General features: G+C 34.3%; 1 protein-coding gene and 1 long non-coding RNA gene across 5 annotated transcripts in view; one reads left to right on the top strand and one right to left on the bottom strand.

The window, feature by feature from the left end:
* The window catches only part of LOC136030963 (protein couch potato-like), a 191,778-nt gene that overhangs the window by 3,949 nt on the left and 166,061 nt on the right, over nucleotides 1-21,768 (top strand). For 2 of the 4 annotated variants that reach the window (XR_010618400.1, XM_065710107.1), the window contains exon 1: nucleotides 15,458-15,572. The exons of the other annotated variants lie outside the window; for them this stretch is intronic. The gene's annotated coding sequence lies outside the window, so the exon portion shown is untranslated. Of the gene's footprint in view, nucleotides 1-15,457; nucleotides 15,573-21,768 lie in introns of those variants that run through there. 4 annotated transcript variants of the gene reach the window in all.
* LOC136030964 (uncharacterized) lies at nucleotides 1,687-15,467 on the bottom strand. The gene is made up of 2 exons (XR_010618402.1): nucleotides 15,378-15,467; nucleotides 1,687-1,832 (listed from the first exon to the last, which is right to left on the bottom strand). It is a non-coding gene; the product is annotated as an uncharacterized LOC136030964 (long non-coding RNA).

Here is a 21,768-nt window from a genome sequence, read left to right as displayed (position 1 = left end):
TTCCTCTCTGAATCTGTAATGCTTAAGTATTTTCGAAGACCAAACTGTTTTTTTTTCCATTTTGATAAAGAACGGTCCAAATAGGGATAAATTCTTTTATTTGACTATGAAAAAACAATAAAAAAAATACTGGATATTTCGATGAAATATACAATGACCGTCATTAGCAGATAAACTGAAGTAAAACAACTCTATTGGGGAACTGACAGTGACGAAATGTAACAGCATTTCGTTTCTTATCCTCGGTAAAATGTTTGAAGATCGCTTAAGCGTAAAATTACAAAAAAATTTAATACTGAAAAACAGGTTTTTTAATGTAAAACAAAATTAAATTGACAAACGACGGTAATTTGGTGCTTTTTCTTTCTAAAGTCTGGTACAAAAGTCAAAACAAACAAAAGAATTGAAAAGTTTTCAATGAACTCGTGCCAAGACACTTCGTCAAAAAAAAAAAAAAAAAAAAAAAAAAAAAAAAAAAAAAAAAAAAAAAAAACAAGCTTGGAGCTAAAAGTATTTCAAAAGACAAATGTGTTTTTGTATGGTACTTGACTTGCCAGCTCTTGATCTCCACGAAAATTTCTAAATGTCTTTTCAACATAAGACCCTGCACTACAGGATACACTTCTGGGACAAGATATAAAATGGAAACTCTTTTCTATTTTGATATTCTGTGTAATCCGAATATATATTGACATTCTGGCACAAAATACCTATAGGGAAACCCTAAAAAACAGAAGCACATATATGAAATGCCTATTTTGGGGTATTTAAGAAAATACGAATATCTGAAAAACAACAAACTGTTCCGAAAATCAGCTCCGTCTGGAACCCTTTACTGGCTCGCCCCCTTTTTCGGAACTTATTTCAATTTAATTACTAATAACCTTTAATTACTTAACATCAATTGACTAACTTTTGAATTTAAACAAATTTTAGCAAATAATAATGCTGGTTGATCAACTAACTAATCAGGTTAAATTATCTTTACGCAGTTTAAACTCTGCCATTTATGTGAAGGCTCTCTGAAAAAAAAAACAGCTATCTATTCTGTTATTGCATTTTGCCCCCCATGAAATAGCCTCTGCCCCCTCTTTCTTCAATCGTAAGGTTTGAGTCTGCGTATTCCTGTTGCCGTGAATCTATGTGCCCTTGTCTGATTGGAGATGTTGCTGTCAGAGTAATATGGCGGAGGGGATATAAGATAATAGTCAGATGTTTTGATGGAGCGCCCTGGCTAACAGTTAATTACAGAATAGTCACTAGTCAATTTTTTGTCTAACTTCAATATTTATACCAATGCAACCCCTCCATCAGCAATAACAGCCATATCTCCTATATTACAAAACAACACGTTAAAATAATAATGTTTCTGACTGATAATGGCTATTTCTGTTATATGCTGGGGGAGGGGGAGGTTGTCCCAAGAAATCCCAAGTTAAACCGATTTTCGGGCCGCTTCTTATTCACATCAAACAAAATTATGGTAGTTACGTGTTATAGCGACCACACCCATGAAGCGAAGTTAGGTTAATCCTAATGAAATTTACCAAGTATGATGAAAATATACTACGTTGGCAACAAAATTTTGGAAACTACAATAGAGAATTATGGAACACAGGCTGCCCAGAATGCATTATATCAAATACCTAACCACCTCTATATATTGAATATTTGATTAAAAATATACCTGCATAGCATTTTATCTCGCTCCGGCTAAGCAGATTATCTCCGAGTGGACACAGGAAACCTGTTTCTTTATAGATCAAGAGTAAAGGGTGGTCGCTATAAAACGTAATCACCAAAATTATTCTTGTTTATTATTGGGTCTTTTCCTGAAAAAAAAAAAAAAAATCCTGCTTACGTGTCTGATCTCCATGGATTTTAATTTATAAATAATGTTTTTTTTTTTAAACTTCTTTAGAGACATGTTAACTACCTCTGCCTTGCATGTTATAACTTATGGGCCGAATCTAGGTTATTATTTCTCCAAATGTCATGACTTTTAGTCAAAAGAAAGGAAAGTACCATGCTATAATTCTGCACGCTATTCTAATCAATATACAGAAGAGGAAGGAAAGAGCAAAAAGTATTCCTTGAGGTACCGTTCAGGGAAATTGGAATAATTTCATTGAAGGAAGACAATAAACCATCAAGGAAGTTGAAGAATGCTAAACACATAAAGACGCTGAGTACTTAAGTAGTTAAGATTATATGATCTATGTTCTGCAGGTGCGGTTGGTATACAAGCTTATGAATGAGGGGTCGCTTACTAAATCATGTTTTTGTCCCTCTTTGTATTTTTAATACTACCAAGTATTAGAAAAAATTGCTGTTGTTTTGGGATTTGAACCCATGAGCCTTCGGTAACTAGCTGAAGCCTTAATCTGTAGACTATCCTCCATGGTATTAATTTTTTCCAAAGTTTTTTATTGTAGTTTTAGTTTATTTATCACAAAAATTCATAACATATCAAACGTGTTTTAATACGAATCACCGTGCTTGGGGGGAAACAATTGGAGTATTGATGACGCACAACAATGATAAAACAAGAAAAAAAAATAATGTTTAAGATTAACAAACTAACAAAATGTGCACACAATAACGACAAGAAAGAAAGAATGAAAAAACATGCATAGAATAAGATCAAACCTTTTAAAAACTAATATAGCTAATTTTAAACTACTTTCTATAAAAATTCATGTCGGCAGAAACAAAAAGAAAGAATTGAAAATAAATAAAGATGACAAATAAACACCGAAAATGATAATTTAAAATGACAACTTATATACATCAGCATTGCATGTACGGAGAAGTTTATATTAAATTGCTTAAAGAGAAAAAAAACTGCAAAAATATTTGCACATATTTTGACAAGGGATTACAATAATTTAAAAACCTTAAAAGCAAAACCAAAAGTTTGAAGCTTAATAGAAATCACTGTTAGAAATCGGACTTGCTGTAATAATTAAACATCTTTGAATAGACCACAAAATGAAAAGACATTAGATTGCGTAAAGAGCAAAAAACTGGTAATTGCAAAAATATTTGTATATATTTTAGCAAGGGATTATAACAATTAAAGAAGAAAACCTAAAGTTTGAAGTTTAAATTGTTTTTAGAAAAACATTATTGCCGAATTTCTTTTCTTATAACCATAAGCAATGTCTTGTGAGGCGTGAAAAAAAGTTGAAAATTTTTTCAAGTTCAGTTCACAATCGCTAAAGTTATTATGTAAACTACAAAAATATTTATCCAAAAATATTAGCATGAAAATTCAATGAGCCAAGAAGTGGCTAGAAAGGGGTTTTGTAAAAAAAAAAATTCTCAAGTAATGTCTTTTAAGACATGAAAAAAAGTTCAATTCACAATCGCGAAAGTTATTATGTAAACTACTAAGATATTTACGGTGCCTTAGCAATAGTTTTAATATTTTACTTCAAACTATTGATATTGATTTCTCTGTAAAACTTTCAACAGGGTTGTTGGTTCAGAGCTGTATGCTCAGATATTTCGTGTAAGATTTAACTCGGAATGCGATTCGAATCCTATGGGTCGTCCACGATAATACTCGATGAAACACGACCCCTTTTTTTGGCTTTTTTCAGATATTTTCCCCTATCCAAAGAAAATTGAATTGAGGGTTAGTCTCTCCCCCATTTGAAAATCCTATTTGGCTACCCAAGGGTCTCAAGGATACTGTTTCCAATTTATGATAATAAGTATTTAATAATATCATAAATTTGACAATCGTTGTAGACTCAATTAATGAGGGGTAACAGACTTGCCTATTGAAAAGAATAAACATCCCTTATGGTTTTTACAAACACCCGGCTGATGATTCGGTTGCCACATGTTCAAGGTAGAATGCGGTTGGGCGCGTGTAATTTCTATGCACCTGTTTTTGCTGGTTGCGGATACTTCCACGGCTTGTGTACTTCTAATAGATGCACGATATTAACATTACTAGGTAGACGTCGGAGACAAAGATACAGGAGTGCTAATTGCCGAAAATGTAGGGGAGGGGCAAGTGTATTTTTCAAAATACAGGTGGGCTGGTCAATTTCATTTTTTTTTTAAATTTTTCTTCAATAAAACAATACAAATGTTTTTTTTTAATAAAATGATCAAAAAAGGTATTTTTTCAAAATCAAGGCTTGGGGAGAATGTACGGAGGCAATTGCCCCCTCTCCTTCGGTACCCCTGCAAAGATATAATTTTATTCAAAGGAATTCTAATCATTTGACAATTGGCATGTATATAAACATTTATTTCGTGGGGGGGGGGTCAAGTGTAATTAATAAAACTACCCTTGAAATCATAAGAGCCTCGACATATTTTTTGAGGGGGGGAGGGGGGGTGAGTAACAATTCGTAGAATATTCATAGTTGCATATGAAGAATGTCAAGCTAATATATGTACTTCAATTGATAGTTAATTGAGGCTTTCTGAACAACTGTACGCCATCCCAGAAGCCTAAAACCAATTTGGGAGTTCCTTTTTATGCTATTGGAATAAACAGAATTACGCTAGTGGATTAACATGGACCAACAATGAGTTAACTCAGAGTCAAGGCCGTATCTGTTGGGAGGGGGGTTAAATGGCTCGTTGACATAGGATATTGCAACCAACCTATATGTAGCCTACTAGAAGTGAAAAGGAAAGAACATTGCAAAATATGTTATTTGAAAATAATGCGTAGATGAAAAATGAATATACAAATAATGGATGCATTCTATTAGTTTTAAGTAAAGAGAGCTTTTTAATCTTACCCTTTTTTAGTCTTACTTTTTTTAGTTTTTATGTTTTACTTTTTGTTAACTGCAATTTAATTTATGATTTTGTCACTACATTAAACTCGAAAAAAAAGTTTTTCAACTGAAAGTAAGGGGCAACTTTAAAACTTAAAAAGAACAGAAATTATTACGTATATTAGGGTGTTGCTCCCTCCACAACACCTTGCTCTTTATGATAAAGTTAATTCTGGGTTGTCCCCTCCTCAATAACTCGCTCTTTACGCTAAAGTTTGACTTTTTGTTCCATTATTTATGAAGAACCCCCCTAAAAACACTTTAATTAGAATAAAAAGCTTTTTTTAAGTTCAAAAAACTTTAGCGTAAAGAGCGAGGTATCGAGGAGGGGGCAACATTAAAAGACTTTAGCGTAAAGAGCAAGGTGTTGAGAAGGATTCAACCCCATTATATACATAACAATTTCTGTTCGTTTTAAGTTTTAATGTTGATCTTTACTTTCAGTTGAAAAAACTTGATTTTTGTTTAATTTCTGATTGTTTCTGTAATAATGCCGAGAAATCCAGCTTTTCCTCCATGAAAAATTCCCTTGCTCCACGAAAAATCTCCTCCATGGAAAGATCCTCCCACGTACCCCTGAAAAAAATTTATATACTTCTCAATAATCAACACTAGCCTATATGTAAACAAATGACAAATTTCATTGCGTGTTCATGTGTGTGTGTGTGGGGGGGGGTCAAGTCATCCATAAAGACATGTTAGATAAAGTTATAAATAAAGTTACATAAATTTATTAGATCTTTCGACTATTGTGAACGAAATGGCTATCTCAAAATTTCGATCAGGTGACTTTTGGCAAAAAGGCGGGGGGGGGAACTAGTTGCTCTCTAATATTTTGGTCACTAAAATGCAATAGGTCTTTTGGTTTCCGATCAAATGAGGCTTCTCCTGATCCTCTAGGATCACTGGACTGATATGGTCATCCCTGGAAAAAAATTAAATAAACACGTATCCGTTATGTTTCTTCTGGCAAAAATCCAAAATTCCGCATTTTTGTGTATAGGAGCTTGAAACCTCTCAATTAAGGTTCGCGGATATGCTGAATCTGACGGTGTAATTTTCGTGAAGATCATTTGTTGTTTTGGGGGTGTTTCCCTCCTTTTTCGAAAAATGGGACAGCTCGTAATTTTTGATGGTTGATATTAAACTTGATAAATTTTATATATTTCGAATAAGCCTCAGAGCTCGAATCTTTTGATGTATCTACTGTCATCAAGACTCTGTTTCTTAGAGTTTCTGTTACTATCGAGCCGCATCGCTCCTAATTTAAAGTTTGTTACCACGAGTAGCTAAGGGTCAGTATTAGTAGCAAAGTAGCTAAGGCTACAGAGTAGAGTGTAGATCTGGCTTTCTTCAGAGTTTGTACAGTTCCTTTGGTAGTTTATGAATATTATTTCCGTTTATTGTATATTTATATATTAGTTATTTATATTTTAATATTTTGAACTCATCATGGTATTTATTTCCGTTTTACAGTCTATAACATATTTTTTGCTGCCGCCACTACCACAAACACGAAAACAACCATCAAAAGCTCCAGTTAACAGATCGTACAGTAGGTTTTGGTTAAAGTATTTTTGAAAGTTTGGCCCAGTTGCTCGGGGTTGCTGCGAATTAGTTATGGAAGGCACCCAGAATACAATAGGAATCAAACAGTTCGTGGTAACGAACTGTAGTAAGGAGCGACCCGGCTCAATAGTAACCGAAACTCAAAAAAATGAAATTTTGATGCCAATAGTTACATCAAAAGAATCGCATTTTAATGCTGATTTTAAATATATAAGGTTAATCAAGATCAGTTATACTCATCAAAAGTTACAAGCCTGAGAGAATTTGCCTCATTTAGAAAATAGGGGGAAACACCCCCTAAAAGTCATACAATCTTAACGAAAATCACACCATCAGAGTCAGCGTATCACAGAACCTTATTGTAGAAGTTTCAAGCTCCTATCTACAAAAATGTGGAATTTCGCATTTTTTGCCAGAAGACAGATCATGTTTATTTGTTTGTTTTTTTGTTGTTTTTTTCCCGGGGGTGATCTTATCGACTGAGTGGTCCTAGAATGTTGCGATAGGGCTCATTCTAACGGAAATTAAAAGTTCTAGTGCCCTTTTTAAGTGACCAAAAAGTTGGAGAGCACCTAGGCCCCCTCCCACGATCATTTTTTCCCAAAAGTCACCGGATCAAAATTCTGAGATAGCCATTTTATTCACCATAGTCGAAAAACCTAATAACTGTGTCTTTATGGACGACTTACTCCAACGCAGTCCCCGTGGGAGGGGCTGCAAGTTAGAAACTTTGACCTGTGTTTACATATAGTAGTGGTTACTGGGAAGTGTACAGAAGTTTCCAGGGGGATTTTTTTTTGGTTTAGAGGGGAGAGTTAAGGGGGGGGTACGTGGGAGGATATTTCCATGGAAAAACTTCTCATGGGGAAGAAAATTTCAATGAAGGGGGTTCAGGATTTTCTAGCATTATTTGAAAAAACAATGAAAAATTAAATATGAAAAGTTTTTTCTACTCAAAGTAAGGAGCAGCATTACAACTTAAAACAAACAAAAATTATTACGCATATGAGGGGTTTACCTCCTCGTTATACCTCACTCTTTACGCTAAAGTATTTTTAGTAGTTTCAACTATTTATTCTACGGCCTTTGTGATTCAGAGATCATTCTTAAGGAATTGGGACAAAATCTAAGCTTTAGTGTAAAGAGCGAGGTATCGACGAGGGTTGAACCCCCTCATATACGCAATAAAAACATACGAATATAGAAGTTCTTTACGTAAATTAATTCGTAAGTTACGCATATTTTTTACCAATGAAAACGTTTGTAAAAAAATAAAAGTTCTAGTTGCTTTTTTAAGTAATCAAAAACTTGGAGGGCAACTAGGCCTCCTCCCTCGCTCCTTTTTTCTCAAAATCTTCCGAATAATTGCAATTAATTAATATCCAAATTTCGTTTTAATTATTTATGTATGGAGAGCCAAGATCAAAATATGCATTAATTCAAAAACGTCCAGAAATTAAATAAAAAAAAACAAGTGTTTTTAAATGAAAGTAAGGAGCAACATTAAAACTTAAAACGAACAGAAATTACTCCGTATTACCCTTTATGCTAAAGTTTGTTACTGTTTTAAAAATAGCGTTAAGAGAAAGAGTCAAACTTTAGCGTAAAGAGCGAGGCGTTGAGGAGGAAAAGCCCCTTTCATATACGGAGTAATTTCTGTTCGTTTTAAGTTTTAATGTTGCTCCTTACTTTCATTTAAAAAAACTTGATTTTTTTATTTATAAACATAAAGGATGGCGTTATTAAAATTCCGTAATTGGGAACTCGTAAACGGTTCAGCATAGTTCCAGACTTCTAACTGCAACCCCTACCCCCGAAAAAGGAATGGAAGCGAGAAATCCCGTCGACATTGACAGAAGGGCCCATTCACGAAAGTTTCGGGAGATAATGTATTTTTGAAATTTTTAAATGCGTAAAATGAATTTTTGAAAACTTAGTGGAGGGGAGACAAAAAATAGGAATACAATTGCTTGCTGCCCCATTGAGCAAACATAAAATTTTTCATTTTTCAGCTTCGGGTATTTCTTGTTGTTGTAGCTAAAAGACCTGAAAAACTCTCCGCCATATGTACTAACAAAATGATTTATCAATCTAATTAGGCCTCCAGAATAATCGGAAGCAATCTTCCCCGGAAACAATCGGAAGCAGGCCTTTCCTTTTTTGAAAGTGTTTTGAAAAAGTCCTTTCCTGCTTTTCCGTTAAGAGACAGGGCAGGTGTTAGAGGATCTTAAGCATGGTTGATTACTATAATGCCCCTTATAGCATAAAATAAACTACATCTGCTTATTATACACTCGGCTTTGCCCTGAAACCATAGGTCCAGAAAAATACAAGTCTTATCGAAAAACTTTGGAAAATCAGTTGCCATGGGGAACGTACTCCCAGTAGAAGCGATCCCTAGAAAGCAAGGACGTATCCAGAGGGGGTTATTGTGTTTGTACCTCGTTCGTAATGTTGTCTGACTCGTAACACCGTGACAAAAATGAGTCTAAGCACATTTTTCTGCGCTTTTTAAAGTTTTTCTACCCCCCCCCCCACCACCAAAAAAATCCTTGATACGACCCTGCTAGAAGGTAATCTTACAGATTTTTAAGAGGAGTTTAGTTCTTTTGTATGGTAAAAATGAAAATCCCTTGAAAAAAAATTTTTTTTTGTAAACAGTGCAAGTGCCTAGAATTATTTAAAGGAATAAAAATTTAGCGTTGTAATTCGAAAATAATAAAAAAATAGCCGAAAAAGGGTACTGAAAACGTCTTGAGAAATTATAGCTGATTATTGAGAAATAATCAGCTCCTGAACCATAGGTTCAGAATAGTATAGGTTTTAATAAAAGACTTTGGAAGATGAGTTGCCACATATAACGAACTCCTAATAGAAGCGATCCTCAGAAGGTAATCCTAAATTTCTTAAGAAGAGTTTATGGTAAAAGTGAAAATTGCTAAGAAAAAAACGATTTTCGTAAATAGTGTCAGTGCCTAGAATTCTGCAAAGAAAGAAAAATTCAGCGTATCGATTGAAAAGAATAAAAAAAAATAGCCAAAAACAGTCCCGATAACCTATGGAGAAATTATAGCTAATGACTCATTCTGCTCCTCGAATAAAAGGGTTTATCCAGAACCCAGGTTATCGGTTCAGCAGAGACCAATTTCAAGATTGGACTATTAATTTCTACAATACAAGAAGTCAATTCTTCCATCGCAAACAGAAACAGAAGCTGTTTTGTCTTTATTAATTATATAATTATAATTATTAATTTAAAATTATTAATTATTAATTATTAATTTTATTAAATTATTAATTTAATTGTAATAAAGTAAAATAGTCGGATAAAAGTCAAAGCAGTAAACAGTGTCACCTTAAACACTGTCAGTGATCTACCCTCCACCCCATAAAGGTCAATTCTCTAAAATCTATTTATTCTTATTTTGGGTGGGATGATATTTGGTTCATGGTCCCACTGGTTACAAACTAAAATTGCTTATGATTGTTCGCTAAACGTATAATAAAACTATTAAGAGATAAAACGATGAACGGCCGATACCGATCAATGTTTAAGATTATATTTTGTTTTTTCATTCGTGACTCAAATATTGTAGTTCCGTATAAGGGGGTGGGGAAGCGTATTCAAAGTGTTGTCAATTCCCGAAAATGAAGGGGGAGGGGTAAATTTATTTCTCATGGTGCAAAAAATAACTTTTTAGTCTTATCAATGAAAAAACTTTAAAGGCAATTTTCAAAGAAAATCCCCCCCAAAAGGTTTTTTTACAAAATCTAAAGGGGGTAATAAATCTAGGAGGCGAAATTTCCTCCCTCCCCAGTTGACGACCATGGGTAGTCAAATTTTTCACATATATAAAACCTGGTAGCTTATCAAAATCACTAGGTTTGATTTTCTTCAATTCAGACAATTGAGATGGATATAAAATTATTTAATTAATACACCCAATCTATGCTTATTGGTATAAAATTGCAAGGTGTCAATATAAGAAAATTCCTACTGTATGCCTAAGGTATGTACACGCTTCATTTTAATATACTCTATACCTTGAAATATATGGTGCTTCCGTATCACCGAATTATACCCATTAATGCCTAGTTGGAAAACAATTTCCCATGCATCGTAAATGACTAACAATACTAAAAGAAAGAATTGAAATCGTGAATAGAGAGTGCCAATAAAATAAAGTATCATTTGTATAAATCCGCATTGTAACATTTAATTGAACAGGTTAGAATTGAAATTTTATTGCTTTACCGTTATTATTCTTTATATTATTAATCTTTTTAAGCAAATGTTATATTTTGGTATATTTAGCTTTATAATTTTTATAAAAAAATAGTTTTTATATTAAATAGCCATTAATAACTATAAATAGCTTTACAAGGTTTATAAAGTACCTGGCAGTTCGTCTGATGGGATTTGCTGTTTTTGGGGTTGCCCATTCCCTGGCTTTTTTAGGAGTTTAGGAGACGATTTGGGAAAGAACAACAGTTTTTTTTAAATCATATAGTCCGTCCTGTTAAGGCTGTAACAGCTGGGAAGCCTGTAGATTTTTTTTTTTCAAAGTTGATTTTCCTAGTTCTGTTTCACTCAACACTGATATTTCTCTTCTGCCCTTATCCTTGTATTTGTCACATGTTTTGAACTGTTTTAATACTTTTTGCAAAGTCATTTTTGGCTAAATAAATAAAGTCGGTCATTTATTTATAGGCGTCTTGACAGTCGTAATTGGGACTATTTTTTTGTCATTAAGATTTCACCCAACAATTTAAAACCATTCATCCCTCGGCAACCTATCTATTGCTAGTTTACTAAGTAATTTAAAGGTCTCTGTATCTAAAAAAAAAAACTTTAATTTTTTTGCGTATTTTGATTGATCACTATACTAGGATATGTCTTGGTTTGATATCTTTCTGATATCTACAAGGCCTGTAAGCTCCTTTGTAGCTCTGTGATGGAAAAACTTAAAACATCTTTTAGATACGTCGTTCAGAATAAAAGGAAAGCAGTAATACAAAAGGAAATCTAAAAGGAAAGCAGTACAGATAATCCAAAGCTGAAACTTTTGAAGTCCGTAGCACAAACAGCATAGACGAGTAAAAAAGAAGACGTGGTTGGTTTTAAAATTTCAATCTGCAGGCAAAAAAAAACTTCAATTTTAATATGAACCTTGTAAAAAGAGAGTGGTTTCTTGCAATTCACAACGTGTACCACGTTAATATTTTTCCAAATGTACTGCCTTTGAAACCTTATCATCAAGTAAAAATGTGAGCCTAGCTAATGGCAAAATTGAAAAGGTTCTATGCTTCCTGTTTCGCCACATTTGCTCAGGTCAATTTTTTCCCCTGATATTTAAGGTTCTTTTAGTTCCTAACATCTTTCAGTTCAGGGTTCAGTTCAAGTGCTTTTTTGAATGATATTCGTACTATAACTAGATAGATCAAATCGGTTGTAGTCATGGACTTTGGTAGAAGGGGATCCGCTCCAGGAATCCTTTAATTGTTTTAATTTTTATTTCCAATATTTAATTGAAACTCCGATTCTCTTATTTGTCATTGAAATGCCCAATAAATGCTGATAATAATATCTAATGTAAGCTCTCTGAGCTCTAGTGCCCTTAAAAAGGGCACTAGAACTTTTAATTTCCGCTAGAATGAGCCCTCTCACGATATTCTAGGACCACTGGGTTGATACGATCATCCCTTGGAAAAAAAAAAACAACAAATAAATACGCATCCGTGATCTTCCTTCTGGCAAAAAATACAAAATTCAATATTGTTGCAGATAGAAGCTTGAAACCTTTACAATAAGGGTCTCTGATACACTTAATCTGATGGTGTGATTTTCATTAAGATTCTAAAACTTCAAGGGGTTTTCCCCTTTTCTTTGAAAATAAGGCAAATTTACTCAAGCTCGTAACCTTTGATGGGTAAGACTAAACTTAATGAGACTTTTTGAAATCAGTATAAACATCTGATTCTTTTGATACATGTATTGATATCAAAATTCCGTCTTTTAGAGTTTGGTTACTATTGACTCGGGTCGCTGCTTACGCACAGTTCGTCACTACGAACTGCCTGATGATTATTTTTTGTGTGTTTATTGTTTCTAATGTATTGCATAGTGTTTTTAAATTTACCAAATAGCTTGTCTTTTAAATATTTACTTTTCTTCACTGCCGCTGAATAGCACCTACTTCAATAGCACCCTCTCTTGACCCCCCCCCCCAATAAAATTTCTGTAACGAAGCCCCTGGTAAAATTCTAAATCAATCAAAAGTATAAGTTTATAAAAATTTGTTTTTCACAGAAGGTGAAATCCGGTAAAATTCAGCTGCTTTAAGAATATAGCTGAACAGTTTAGGAAACTTCTTCATCAAATCACAAAAGCCTTGCTTTTCTACGAAACAACTTAATTCTACTGCATTAACATCAAAGGCCTGCAGTTCGTAAATACTTGGAGGCAATCTCGGTAGCTCGAACTTGTCATGAGCGATGTTAATTTCTTTTAATAATTGAGATACCCTGCTAGGCTTAGGAAGGGAATAGAAACAGTTGAAACCCAAAGTAATTCTATCGATTTTGCTTACTTTGTCCATTAAGTGGTTTCAGCGGACTATTGACCTAAATAAAAGCTAAACTTAAAAATATTTCTTACTTCTTTATTGAAGCACTAGGAAAGCGAATTTTACACATAAAAACAGCATCCATTGTATTCTCCTGACCGTTTAAAATCCTCTACTGTGGATAATTCCCCCTACGAAAATACAATCCCCCATGCCCTGATTCACACAAGAAAAAACCCTTGTTTTTGCGTATTGTTTCTAGATTTACCTGTACTCTAGAAACTATACAAAGCAGACACAGACTTACACAGTCCACAATAACAAAATTTTTAGTTAAATATCATGCTAAGATCAATCTCAAGGTTCAATTGACCTTTTCTGTCGGCGTTTACCTCCAGGGAAAATCCCCCCCTGGAAAATATACGAAAATATACTACTACTACTACTACTACTACTACTACTGACAACTCACCGGATTACTGAACCACCTGAATCCAACACAGTTACGCACGCTCTTCCTCCATCCCAATCTATTCAAAGCCTTCCTCTTTACACCCTCCTAAGAAGTTTTCTTTTCCCTTAAATCTATCTTAGCAACCCCAAACAAGGGGTCTTTCTTTTCCTCCCACCCAAACCACAGACGACCTGCTTTCCATTTAGCCCAAAATTATGTTTCGAGGAAGGGTAATCCCGAGGAGGAGTATTCGTGGGGCGGGTAAAATCTTGAAAAAGCGCCATCTCATGGGAAAAAATATTGGGAAAATCCACAAAATCCCGAGATTTTCGAGTTGGAGTCCATACCTGCATGCATTATATTACTCCATCTGTCGTTGCAATCTAAAAGTGAACTCCTAAACGCTCTTGGGGCATTCTAGGTCGTATCTTTATCCTTAAGCAGTGGCATCAAAGTACAAACATTTTTTTGGGGGGGGGACAAATTAGTTATCTTTTCAATTATTAACGGAAAAAATGACAAAGTATTTTTCATCGACGATACCCAGCCAAAAAAATTTCAATATATAGGGTTTGGGGGAGTCTACAGGGCACATGTCCCTACCCCGCCTGCGCTAATTGTTCCCCTTTACCTGAGAATAAAGTAGAAGCAAACCCACTGAGCACTACCACAGCAGTTTTTATTCATAAACATTTAGTTCATTGATTTTTTTTTTCTTGGGAAGTCTCAAATTCAGTTCCATTCTTCTTAGTTCTTCCTTATTTTATAATGAACTCGTTCAGTAACCCTCACCATAAGTAAGCAGTCATTCATAAAATTTCTTTATCAAACCATAAGTAGCTTCCTATTCAAACGAACCCCTTTTTTTCCACCGCATTAACCTGAACTGCCCTCCACGACATAGACACTATTATCGGAGATGAGACATCACATCGACTTAATCTGGAGTAATTCTAATCTGTTTGATGCGATTTGAGATATGTCTTACACTTTAGCGATTGATGTGGATCGGTGTTCTACTAAACAAATAATTCCCCGTTCCTTTAAAATGATAGAATTTGTCCCTCCCTCCACCAGATTCATAGGGACTGTGAGTTCTTACTTCTTCTCTTGGGATGGAATCAGCGATGTAAATTAGTGGAGGGTCGTAGGGGTGTGCATTTGTTCCCCTGGATTTTGCCTTCTATATATTTCGGGAAATGTATTTTTTTTCATATATTTTTATTGAAAAATACTCGTTTTGGTAAGCTCATTGGAAACGACCAAAATTTCCCCCAACATTTCGAAAAATATATTTTGCCCTCCCCTCCCCCGGTATTTTTGTGAATTGGGAGGACAGCTAAGATTTAGAGACAATATTCTTCTAAATATCCAAACATCAGAGGTATTTCTAGAAGGGATTGTTTACTGAGTTTTAACCAACATACCCAGAAAAATTTCTCCCACTCGTCAATTAGCCAAGAAAATGTAGGTAAAAAGGCTATTTCTCCTAAAAATCGAGAGAAAACTGCATTTGTCTCGCTCGTAACTTGTTGTCAAATATGGAGACAAGAATTTCCTTAACCCCTCCCCCCTCATATAAGTTATTTTTTAGCCTCCTAAACAAATTTTCTTAGCAATCCCTCCCAAGCAAAAATCGTGGATACCGCCCTGTCATACATTTTTCATTTTGATCAGCAAATTAAGTTTACTTTAACTTGAGAGTTTCTTCCAGCTTTTTAAATAAAGTAAACAATCATCATTATAGAAGTCAACTCATTCAGAAAATTATTCTTCATTAAACCACATATAGCCTCCTATTCATCAGACACCCCTTTATTTCACCCTATTAACCTGAAACGCCCTCCACTTCATAAAAACCATTCCCGGAGATAATAGAGCAGATCGAAATGATGTCAATGTTGTTGAACCAATTAAGACAGGAGTAGCAGCGCGATGCTGCTCTGCTGCACAGATCGAAACAATCGATAAATTTCTCACCTGGGCGGAAATGCGCCTTCCTTATGCGCCTGTCACTAAAGGTTTCCTCACCTTCGCACCACCTATGTTGGAGGATTTCTGATTCAGTACTGTTTCTAAATTAATATAGTACGAATCAAGGAATAGGATTGTTTGTGTGATATCATCTGAAAGGAGAATCAGTGGGGTGTTTACATTTTTCTTTGTGAAAACAAGGTAAAGAAGGATGTTTATATTAGGAAGTATGGGGTTTGTCGTACCGCTATTTCCTGTCTGCGATTTATTTACTCTTTAGTGCGGAAGTGGTCTTAAACGAAAATGGGAGAGGTGTTTTATGCATAAGCTATAAATTAATCGGTAAAATATTTTTAAATTGAATTTTTTTAAATTTTGTAAAATTAGTAAAATCGGTAAAGTTTTTTTTACTATCTTGGAAAGTAGTTAAGTTAGGGGGATGAAACTCTCAGAAAAGGCACCCACAGTCTAATAATCTCCTGGGAAGATATTTTGAGGCTCTTATCTTCACTCTAATTCTTCTCCTATCCGAGGGCACAGACCTTAGATGATCTGTGCCAATCTTTGTGCTATGAAAATGAAATCTCGTAAGATAAATCTCCTTCTCAAATGAGGCGTAAGAAATCATTTTGAGCCTCTTATCTTTACTCAATTCCAATTTATAAGATTTTAATGATCCGTCAAGCTATTTCTTAAATTTTAGGAATAAATTCTTGATATAGATTAAAATTCTACTGAAATAACAAGAATTACATTTAAACCCACAGCCCGTAGAAAGGAGGTTGCACTGGTGGATCTGGGGGACCCCCAAGATTTTTTCTGGCGCCCTCATTCCTTGTTTTTCCCTGTTTTTTAGTTGTTTTTTTCTTTAAACAAATTTGTCATGTTTCGTCGATTGTCGGAACCTTTGTCACATTGGGTCTCCAAAGAGTTTGCTTATTGGCGCCCTTGTCATATTGCCCCCCCCCTAGATTCTGCTTTAGATCTGCTCGTGGGAAGTTGAAAGCACAAAGTTAAGGTAAAACTTTTTTGTCAGAGTTCAAATCGGTGCAGACCTGTCACTTATGCAAATGTCTAAGCCTTAGAAATAAGAAAAGGCACATTATGTTAGCAATACCTTCCCGGGGTAGATTTTGGCCATAGATTCCATTCTTAAAAATCTCATTCACTTAGCTCAACCACTTTCCAAGATAGTAAGAGTCCGCTAAACTAGAATTTTACCAATTAATTTATTGAATTATCAATTATGAATAAATTAACACTTTTTTTTGAAACTTTTAGTTATAACAGCGCCAATAAAATCTGGATAATTTTTTGCATAAGATGCAGAGATGTACAACAAATTCTGTTTTTTAGCCAAACATATTTATAAGCGTACAATATGGCCTAAAATAACAGAGAAAAAACCTCGTTTCCATTTTTTTAATTATTTTCTGTCAGTAAAGAACTGTGGAGTTTGCCGTACCGCTAATTCCTATCTGTGATTTTTTTATTTTGTTTGGAAGCCATCCTGAAAGAAAATTTGCAATAGAGTTTTACATAATTTTAAGTTGTAAATTAATCTATTGAATTATAAACAGATCACAATTACAAATAAGATAATTAACACGTTAGTAGTGGCAAAATATGGAGATTTTTTTGTATCAGATGAATAACGAAACTTTCTTAAGCTAAATTTATTAGTGTGTAACATAATAGAACTATAGACATGAATGGATATTAAATAAAGACCCATTTTTTTTAACTGAAAGTAAGGAGTAACATCAAAACTTAATTCGAATAAAAATACTGCGTATATGAGGGGAGTTCCTCCCTCCTCAACGCCTGGCTCTTCGTGTTAATGTTTTGTAGCACTTTTAAAAAAGCTTTTTTTGTTCTAATTCAACGTTTGTTCTAATTAAAAAAGCTTATTATTATTCTAATTCAAATAATAACCTGTTAAGTGCTGTTTGTACTCGGAGACAAATTTATGATGCGTTTTTTAAGTGTTTTGTAAGCCCCACCGAAAAACTATTTTCTATCCCCATCCCCCCGAAAGTGCTGTTTGTACTCGGAGACAATTAGCTTTAGTTCAGTGGAAGACTACGGTGTAGCTATATTTTAATAAATATTTAGTTGGTATTTTGGTTAGGTTAGGTTAAATTTTGCATTTAGCCCCGCTATACTTAACCCCCCAGCTCCCTAATGTCCAAATATACAGCCCAAATTATATATATCCCATCTATTTCCCTAGCGTTTCAGTTGTTTCAGCCCTGAACATGTGGATCTAAATTCTTGAGTGAGTACTGGCTACCAGATACGTTACTTTGTTCTTAAAGAAATTGTACAAAATTCAAACTTAAGCGTAAGAAGTAGAGTATTCAGGAGAGGACAACCTCCCTCATATACGTAATAATTCCTGTTTGTTTTAAGTTTTAATGTTGCTCCTTACTTTCAGTTGGGAAAACTTGTCTTTTTTAAAATTTAATTTCTGGTCATTTTTTAAATAATGCCGGGAAATCTGGCTGCACCTCCGCGGATAAACTTCTCCCCATGGAAATATCTTCTAGACAATTCAATCCTGGTGAAAATTTACCACATAATATCTCCGTGCGTAAAACTGAGTAGGCAAAGCGAAATCAATACACACAAAAAGAATTCGTATAGGAACTCTGGCAAATTCCCTCAGTGTAAAATTTTCGCGAAAAGTTTCCCCCCCCCCCTGTAAACGTCCCCCTCCACGGAATACTCTCCCCGTGGAAAATCTCCACATCAGAAAATTTGACCCCCCCACCATTCGAAAAATATATGCATACTTTCCAATAACAAATACTACACGTAAACAATAGGCAACTTTTATAACTTATAAACCTTTTCTCAGGGGCTCTGGGAGTCATGTAACTATCTCCAAAGGCATAGTTATTGGGGATTTTAACTATGTTGAACAAAATGGCTATCTCAAAATTTTGATCTGACGATTTGGGAAAAAAGAGGCGTGGAGGAGTAGCCCTATGTACCCTCCAATCTTTTTGGTCATTAAAAAAGACACTAGAACTTTCAATTTCCGTTCAAATAGGCCCCCTCTCGATATTCTAGGACCCCTGGCTCGATGTGACCATCCCTGGTATAAAAAAAACAAAAACAAATTAACATTTATCCGTGATCTAACTACTGGCAAAAAAAAAATCCACATTTTTGCATATAGGAGCTTGAAACCTCTACAACTGGGTTCTATGATACGCTAAATGTGGTAGAGTGATATTCATTAAGATTTTTTTTTTACTTTTAGGAGGGTTACCCTCCTTTTTGAAAATTGGAAAAACTTTCCCAGGCTCCTAGCCTTTGATGGGTAACACTAAACTTGTATTTGGGAATCAACATAACAAGCCAATTCTTTTTATATATCTATTGGTCATTCCTTACTTACAGTTTGTTACCACGAACTGTTCGAAAACAAGATTAAATAACCAAAACAAAACAGTATATTTCTTAATAAGAGACGTATTAGGCATTTTGTTTTACTCGTGGGGAGGGCGGTCAAATTATGAAAAATTCTATTTTAGACACTGCTTATTCAAAATATACATTTTTATTTAACCACAACCTGTTACACCCCTCATTCTGACTTTTATATTTTTGTGTGTATATGGCCTATGACGCTCTTTACGCATTTCCCTTTTTGCCCCACTTTTTTAAGAACGGCTGCTCAAACAAATTAAATTAACGGTGTAATAAAATATTTCTAAATTATTTTAGCACAAAGAGCGGGGGGTCTAGGAGGGGAAGCCCGCACTATACATGGAATAATGTCTGTTTGTTTTAAATTTTAATGCCCTCTTTATTTTTTATTTGAAATAAAAGTCGATTTTTCGTGCCTGAACATGGTATAACTTTTATACTAAGTAGAAAGACCGTATCTGTTGAACGTACCCTGAAATATTTGCCCGATTCTTAAAAATGTAAAACAAATGAATATAAACAAATTGCTGATGCGTTTTTTAAGTGTTTTGTAAGCCCCACCGAAAAACTATTTTCTATCCCCATCCCCCCGAAAAAAAATCCTGGATACGGCCCTGCTAAATAGTAAGTATATCAGAATTCTAAGTAATTCTACGGTGAGATAAAACTTCAGTAAAAGAAAGAAAAGAAAAAAAAGAGTATTTTGCTTTTCAATTTATAAAGACTGTATATCCAAATGTGAGTATTCGAAATAATTTTAAAAGTTGGCAAGTACTAAAATTATTTTCATCTCCATTCGTCACTATCCATTCTATCGACTTATTTGAGAAGTTTATTTTCAAAACGCAGTTGGTTGCGTCAGCCATAGCAACCGTTTATTGTTTCTTATTTGTGAGGTGTCCAATTTGCAAGGCGCCGAATGCTACCAGCTGGCTGATTGAAAGACTGCCATTTTTACTGATACTTACCTCTTACCGCAGCTAAATAATGTTTCAAATGGCACTCGTTGGAATGCAAAATCAAAACCTATTGAGTGCAAAAAATCTTAGTTTTGAGTTACTTGACTATTTTGTAAATGTTTAACTCGAATAGAGTTTTATTCGATTCTACGGGGATAATTTAGAATGCATAGTAATAAATAACAGATCATATGAAATCTGGTAATAGAAAGAGGCATGGACCCCAAATGAATTTTCCCTTGGATTTTCCACTTTCTCCCTCTTCTATATTTTGAAAAATACTTTTTTTTGCATTTTCATTAAAAATCAAATAACAACAGAATTGCCCCATTTTATATTTAAATTCTTAATTCTTAGAAAAAATATCTTAATTTTTAGAAATAAATAATCCTTTTCTCCCTTTACATTTTCGTAAACTGGCTCACCCGGAAAGAGAGTGTTTTATTTTTGAGAAATCACGTTTTATTTGTACCAAATTAATCCAAATTTGATGAATAATTTGGTTGTACAACATGGGTGCAAGCCCATGTTACAAACGGGGGCAGGGGGCCATTGTCCTCTGAAAATTTGGGACTACGAAGTAATTATAAGGAAACACACTTATATACATAGCCCAACAGGTGGTACCAATTGAGGAGGGGGTCGGAACTGCTTCCTTAGATTTTAAAACACCCTTTCATATAATTCAACTTTCTGAAAAATGAGGAAGACGAAAATCCACCCTTAGGCTTTGAAATATGCCTTTTTGTTTTTTCTTAAAAAATCTAAAAAAAAAATCCCCCACCTCTAAATTTTCGTGAGTTTGCACCGCTAATGTGTTATAGTAGGCATTTAGTACTGATTCAAAAAAAAAACTATTTCACAATGCCAAGCTAAAACGTTTGAAATTGTAATAAAGTGTATATCGGGCTACATTTTGCGAACGAGCTATATTTTTCAAATTACATTCTGAAAAGGGCTGAAACCTGAGCTTAATTAAACGCTTTCATTCATAAGCACGTCTTTATCAAGAAAAAATGCCAATGAGGCAAAGCGTAATTTAATCATTTTTTATCCGTTAATTAGAAGATGTCTGAAGCCTTACACGTATCAACAAGCCTTAGAAACAGAAAACAAACAGTATGTTTATGCCTTGATTTTGAAATGGTATATCTCTGAGTTTACATTATTATACGCATGGCTTCCGTGTCATTTAAGGTCAATCTCCTAGGTTGAAAGCAAATTCTATTCCAATAACATTGAAATACGTTACGAGATTTCCTCCTTTCTCATTGGCTTAATTGCTCCTTGAGGGTTGTACCAGAATATCTAAAGACTGTTGACTTTCCCTGAACATTAAGACCGGATTTAAAGGGAATTTAGATTTTTCACATGTCTAATTGGTAACAGCCATTTGAATTTGGTTGATTACAAGTCAGATAACAGTTTAGCATTTGAATTTTCACGATGGGCAGAAAAAAAATACAAAAACAAAAAAGGGACGGGAAAACCCGGGACATTAGTAAGTTCTATCTCAACGTTATAGTAGAATGTATTACTTTTATTCATTTACAAGTTACTATTTCAAACAGTTCGTGGTAACAAACTGTAGTAAGAAGCGACTAGGCTCAATAATGACCAAAACTCTAAAAAACAAAGTTTTGATACAAATAGTTACATCAAAAGAATTGCATTTTAATGCTAATTTTAAATATATAAGTTTCATCAAGTGTAGTCTTACCGGTCAAAAGTTACGAGCCTGAGAAAATGTGCCTTATTTTAGAAAATAGGCGGAAATACCCTCTAAAAGTCACAGAATCTTAAAAAAATCACACCATCAGAGTCAGCATATCCGAGAAACCTACTGTAGAAGTTTCAAGCCCCTATCATAAAAATGGTGGAATTTTGTATTTTTGATAACGGGTGCGTATTTTTTTGTTTTTTTCCTCAGGGGTGATCGTATCGACCTAGTTGTCCTAGAATGTCGCAAGATGGTTCATTCTAACGTAAATTAAAAGTTA

Source organism: Artemia franciscana, chromosome 9 (assembly GCF_032884065.1).
Source record: "Artemia franciscana chromosome 9, ASM3288406v1, whole genome shotgun sequence".
NCBI lineage: Eukaryota > Metazoa > Arthropoda > Branchiopoda > Anostraca > Artemiidae > Artemia > Artemia franciscana.
Note: the sequence above shows the minus strand (reverse complement) of the source record. Positions and strands in the feature narration are given on the sequence as shown.